We start from the raw sequence: 6,882 nt of genomic DNA on the forward strand, positions 1-6,882 counted from the left end.
CAGAAGTTTTTAATTTTAATGAAGTCCAGTTTATCAATTTTTTCTTTCATGGATCATGCTTTTGCTGTCATATCTAAAAAGTCATCACCAATGCTAAGGTCATCTAGGTTTTCTCCTGTGTTATCTTCTAGAAGTTTTGCACTTTGCATTTAGGCTTATGATTCACTTTGTGTCAATTTTTGTGAAGGGCAAAAGGTCCATGTAGAGATTCACTTTTTTTCATGTGGATGTAAAGCTGTTCCAACACCATTTGTTTAAAAAAACTATCTTTGCTCCATTGTATTGCCTTTGCTCCTTTGTCAAAGGTCAGTTGACTGTATTTATGTGGATCTATTTCTGGGCTCTCTATTCTGTCCTGTTGATATATTTGTCTGTTTTTTCACCAATACCACACTCTCTTGATTACTGTAGATTTAGAGAAAGTCTTGAAGTCCGGTACTGTCAATCCTTCAACTTTGTTCTTCTCCTTCTGTATGCAGAGCCCCAAGTCTCAAGCAAGTAAAACAAAAATGATGGATGGTGAGACTGTCTTTGAGAACCTTAGGATAAACATCCAACTACTCAACCCTACTTAACATGACTTGATATTTTACAAAGCTGAAGATGATCAACTCTTAGTTATCCCTCCAATTTTGTCTTTGCTCTCTCACCCATCTGCTAGACTCCAACCACACTGGCCATGGTTAAGTTCCTTAACCTTGTCCAGATTTCCCTCTCCTCACAGCTTTCATGCACACTATTTCCTCTGCTTAGAGAAGCAGCAGCAGAGAAGTCTTCCAGCTATGGCCTGGCTAACCCCCTCATCCTTCAGGTTTCAGATACAATAACCCCCGGTTGCTTGGTGGTAAAGAATCCACCTGCTAGTGCAGGAGACACCAGTTCGATCCCTGGGCTGGGTAGATCCCCTGTAGAAGGAAATGGCAACCCACTCCTGTATTCTTGGGCTTCTCAGGTGGCACCAGTGGTAAAGAACCCACCTGAGAATGGAGGAGACTTAAGAGATTCAGGTTTGATCCCTGGTTTGGGATCCCTTGGAGTAGAAAATGGCAATCTGCTCCAGTATTCTTGCCTGGAGAATCCAATGGACAGAGGAGTCTGGTGGGCTCCAGTCCATGGAGTCACACAAAGTTAGATGTGACTGAAGTGACTTAGCATGCAACCTTTTTTTTATTAGGTCTTCCCTACTTTATGTGGAGAAGACAATGGTGACCCATTCCAGTACTCTTGCCTGGAGAATCCCATGGATGGGGGAGCCTGGTGGGCTGCAGTCCATGGGGTCACTGGGAGTTGGGCACGACTGAGTGACTTCACTTTCACTTTTCACTTTCATGCATTGGAGAAGGAAGTGGCTGCCCACTCCAATGTTCTTGCCTAGAGAATCCCAGGGACAGAGGAGCCTGGTGGGCTGCCATCTACGGGGTCGCACAGAGTCCGACACAACTGAAGCGACTTAGCAGCAGCAGCAGCAGCAGCAGCAGCAGCTACTTTATACTCTTCTCTTTATTTTTCTTTATAGCTCTTACCAGAATGTTAGTTACATTTTAATTTGTGTATGTTTTCAGCAATGTCTGTCTGTTCAAGAAAGGTTTTAGGTTTCATGAAGGGAGAGGTCATTTTTGCTTTGTTCCTTGCTATGAATGAAGCTGCTGACTTCTGGACAGTGGGCCTAATGGAGAGATGGTGTTCAAAAATTATTTGCTAAATGAATGCTGTATATATGTTGTTTTGATTATTATTCCACACTTGCATAATGGAAACATCTTTTCACATCAATAAGCTTCAATCTATAATGTCATTTTCAGTGACACCATAATATTCTACAATAAGGATAGTGGTGATGATGATAATAGGGATATTTATTTGAGAATTACTCTCCACCAGGCCCTGATATAAGTACTGCACAAAGATCACACCAAACTGTGGAAAATTCTTAAAGAGACAGGAATACCAGATCACCGTACCTGCCTCCTGAGAAACTTGTATGCAGGTCAGGAAGCAATAGCTAGAACCAGACAAGGAAAAACTGACTGGTTCCAAATTAGAAAAGGGGTTTGACAAAGCTGTATATGGTCACCCTGCTTATTTAACTTTTATGCAGAGTACATTATGCGAAATGCCAGGCTAGAAGACTCAGAAGCTGGAATCAAGATTGCTGGGAGAAATATCAACAACCTCAGATATGCACATGATACCACTCTAATGGCAGAAAGATGCTTGCTCCTTGGAAGAAAAGCTATGGCAAACCTAGACAACATGTTGAAAAGCAGAGATATCACTCTGCTGACAAAGGTCCGTATAATCAAAACGATAGTTTTTCCAGTAGTCATGTACACACAGGTGTGAGAGCTGCACCATGAAGAAGGCTGAGTGCTGCAGAACTGATGCTTTTGAATTGTGGTGCTGGAGAAGACTCTTGAGGGTCCCATGATCAGTAAGGAGATCAAACCAGTCAATTCTAAAGGAAATCAACCCTGAATATTCATTGGAATAACTGCTGCCAAAGCTGAAGCTCCAATACTTCAGCCACCAGATGCAAAGAGCTGACTCATTGGAAAAAATCCTGGATGTTGGGAAAGATTGAGGGCAGGAGGAAAAGAGGGCTACAGAGGATGAGATAGTTGGATGGCATCACAAACTCAATGGACATGAATTCAAGCAAACTCAAGGAGACAGTGGAGGACAAAGGAGTCTGGCATACTACAGTCCATGAGGTTGCAAAGAGTCAGACACAACTTAGTGACTGAACAACAACAAAATGCTGTGGCAGACATTTGTATTATTCTTATTTTACAAATGTGGAAATTGAGACAGAAAGCTTAAGTAACCTTCCTCAGCGTCTCATACCCTGTATCCCAGGCATTTTGACTTCAGACCCTGTGCTCTTAATCTTGATGTTATACTGCAAAAAAATTTCTATTTTATTTTACCAAAGTTCTTACTGAGGTCCATTTAAGTTGCTTCAAACTTTTGGTCATTGAAAATATTGGAATTAATTCCTAGTATTTTTGAACAATTATGCAATTATATTCAAAAATATTTTGCCAAAGTCTTAGCCAGATTTAACATTTTTCCATCAGTCACAGGAGAATACCCTTGCTCACATACTTTGACTTTTTAGAAATTTAATGAGAGAGATAGGGCCACACAGTTTAGCAAACAAAAACAGAAAGCCCAGGTAAATTTAAATTTCAGATAAATAACAAGTTTTTAGTATATGTATGTTCCAGGAAGTATTTGAGACACATACTACTTAGTTATATCACATGTAACATTTAGGACCTACTTACACTAAAAAAATTATTCACTGCTTATCTGAAACTCAAATTTGAATTCAATTCCAATTTAGCTGAGTGACCTGTGTTTATCTGGTAAGCTTAAAGAGAAAAGAAGTACTTCATTTAAATTTGTCTGCCTGCCTTTCAGTAAGTGCTTATTACAAAATGTATTTATGAAGCAATAGCTAACTGCTGGGTATTTTGATAATAAAAAAAGAATATATAGTTCCTGACACCAACCAGTAAACTGTCCAGCAAGGGAGAAACACATCATTAAATCTAACCCAAGGTGGAGAGGACAATGACGAAGACAGGGCTGTCCATGAGAGACAATGAGTACCAGACAGGTGAGTATTCCTGTGTGGATGAGTGCTAAATCACTTCAGTCATGTCCTACTCTGTGCAGCGCTGTGGACTGCAGCCCGCCAGGCTCCCCTGTCCTAAGACTCTTAAGGATGAATAGAATTTAGCTGCCCTCAGGGGTGGTGGAGTATTTCAGGAGGACAGGAGTCTATAATCAAAAGCAAAAAGCAGCCTGGCTGTGTTGGTGACCACAAGCAATTGATGTAGTTGTAACCCAAGTGGGAAGCAGGGAATGATGAGAAATGAGCTTGGGGATTGAGATAGGAGCTGAATCATGAATACGGTGTGCCTGTGTGCTCAGTTGTGTTCGACTCTGTGACTCCATGGACTGTAGCCTACCCGTCTCTGTCTATGGAATTTTCCGGGCAAGAATATTGGGGTGGGTTGCCATTTTCCACTCCAGGGAATCTTCTTAACCCAGGGATCAAACCGTGTCTCTTGCATCTCCTACAACGGCAACTCTTTACTGCTAGGGCCACCTGGGAAGCTCCATGAGGATGGCTCATCGGAGCCACACAACTGAATGAAACAAGATTTGAAGCAGGGCAGTAACAGGGACGTCCACTCTGCTGTCCAGAGTAGCTGCTGTTGTCTCTGTGTCCCATTTCTGGTGTTAGCTCCTCTGAACCAACACCAGTTGATGGTTGGGGGCATCTTCTCAGGACTGCTCTGGGAAAGAATACTGGCCAAGCCGTGTCATAAATGCCTGTTCACTGTCTTCCCCCGTGGGGTTTCCTGAGGGCAGGAATCACTTCTTTGGCACATCTGCATCAGTAACATTCAATTACACATCACTTTTCCTGAATCCTAAATATTTGCACCCAGGGGTTGCTACATTCCTGATCTTCAGCTGGACCATATTCTCTCTGCTTCTAAATCAGGACTTCCCTGCTGGCTCAGATGGTAAAGCATCTGCCTACAATGCAGGAGACCTGGGTTTAATCCCTGGATTGGGAACATCTCCTGGAGAAGGAAATGGCAACCCACTCCAGTATTCTTGCCTGGAAAATCCCATGGATGGAGGAGCCTGGTAGGCTACAGTCCATGGGGTCGCAAAGAGTCGGACATGACTGAGAGACTTCACTTTTCACTTTCTAGATCATACTCAACCTTCAGATGGACTGCCAGTCCCTAAATATATTGCCAGGAGCTTCTCTAGTGCTGAGAGCCCTCCATTAATCTCGCAGCCTGGAAATGAACTTCTTTTCCTAGAACCCACCAGTCTTCACTGTCTCCCACCAGTCTTCCAGCAGCCAGATGACTTCTACTCTAGAAAATGTCCGATGAGAGTGGTTTGTGTCAATGATTACCTTTAGCAGAGCCTTAGGCAGCAGATAGCATCCTTCTGCTCATCCCAAGGAAACGCTGTTTGGGGTGTCCCATGGCCATAGCTTTGGCTCTCTACTATTCCTTCATCTTCCTTCCAGAGGCTCCTCCTCTCCCGGACCATGAGGTTTCTCAATTTCTTAGGGAGTAGTTTTCTGTCATTCCCCTTGTTGCTGTTCAGTTGCTCAGTGTCCGACTTTTTGTGACCCCATGGACCACAGCACACCAGGCTTCTTCGTTATCTCCTGGAGTTTGCTCAAACTCATGTTCATTAAGTCAATGATGCCATCCAAGCATCTCATTCTCTGTCATCCCCTTCTCCTCCTGCCCTCAATCTTTCCCAACCTCAGGGTTCTTTTCCAATGAGTCGGCTCTTCACATCAGATGGCCAAAGAATCAAAAGACGTATAGCAGGTAGACATGGGTCCATCTTCATGTGTGCCTGGACGCTAAGCCTCTGTGACCACTCTCAGCAAGGATAACTCTGCCCTAGCTTTGCTGCTCTACAGATTGAAATCCTAGTAGCCCTCAAGTGGGCCCCACGGTCAGTGCCCTGCTTGCCTCCTGGGCAGCTCTGGATGTGCCAGCCTGCCTTGGCTTCTGTGTCTCTCCAAGGCTGTGCCTCCTTATGGCTTAATTATAAGAACTTTGAGTCTGAAAAGCCTGGCTTTGAATCCCAACCCAGTTGACTTACTTTGTATTATTTAATTTAACCTGCTTCAGAATCCCATGATGATTGTGTTATTGTCTTTTGTAGATAGACAGACAAAAAACCAAAACACCTATGGGCCCCCAAGAGTTAAAGAATTGTCTCAAAATAACCAAGCCAGTGATTGGGGTATCTGGGATTCAAACCTGGCTTCTGTGATTTCGAAACTCATGTTCTCTCTGTCACATGGTCTCCAGGCAAGAACATTGCCCAGGGCCAGGGCAAATCCCTTTACTTTTATGAGTTTCAACTTCCTCCTATCTAAAACAGAGTTAATAATAGGTTCGTAAGAGCTGCCTCTCAAGATGGTTGTAGAGATTAAATAGAATTATGTAAATTAGGCACCTACCCAAAGCCTGACAACTGTGCAAGAAATATATCCTTCCCACCTGGCTGTGTCCACCTGGGCAAATTTTCCCATGGCCTTAGCAAGGAGGCAGCTCTGAGGAGACAGTGGTTGTGTCAGCCACTCCAGCCTGGGAGGAGCTGCTTTGAGAAGCACAGGTGGATGAAAGCTCTTTTACCCAACTATTGCAGAAAGGGGACCCCTGCCAGGGCCCGAGAGCGGGCTGCTGTCTAACACTCAGGAATGAATTGTCTGAGGAGATGCATATGCTGACAAAGCAAGAAGGGAAGGGATGCCTGGGCAGAGAGCAGCAGGGTAAGGAAACCCAGGAGGGCTGCTCTGCCACGTGGGTCGTAATCTCAGGTTTTATGGTGATGGGATTAGTTTCCCGGTTGTCTTTGGCCAATCAGTCTCAGTCAGAATCCTTCTTGGTGATGCACACATTGCTCAGTCAAGATGGATGCCACCAAGAAGGATTCTGGGAGGTGGTCGACATGTGGCTTCTCCTTTTGACCTTTCCTGAACTCTTCCAATTGGTGGAGGCTTGTTAGTTCCCTGTGCCTTACCAGGACCTCCTGTCATAAAATAACTCACACAAATGGTTACTATGCTGCCTACCCAGGGTGGGTGGTTTCAGTCAGTGTGATTCGCCTAACACAACCACCAGGATGGAATGGGCAGAGTCCAGACAAGCACCAGGAAGACACCGTCTCACACATCAGGAAGCATCTCAGCCAGCAAGATGGTCTGAGACCTCACCTGGGACCTTCCCCACAGCACCAGGGAAACCAAATATCCATGAACCCGAGACGTCCCAGAAGGTGACCACTAATGGGCTCAGCAAGGGTTTGAGAGAAATATTC

This window comes from Oryx dammah, unplaced genomic scaffold (genome assembly GCF_014754425.2).
Source record: "Oryx dammah isolate SB20612 unplaced genomic scaffold, SCBI_Odam_1.1 HiC_scaffold_28, whole genome shotgun sequence".
Lineage (NCBI taxonomy): Eukaryota > Metazoa > Chordata > Mammalia > Artiodactyla > Bovidae > Oryx > Oryx dammah.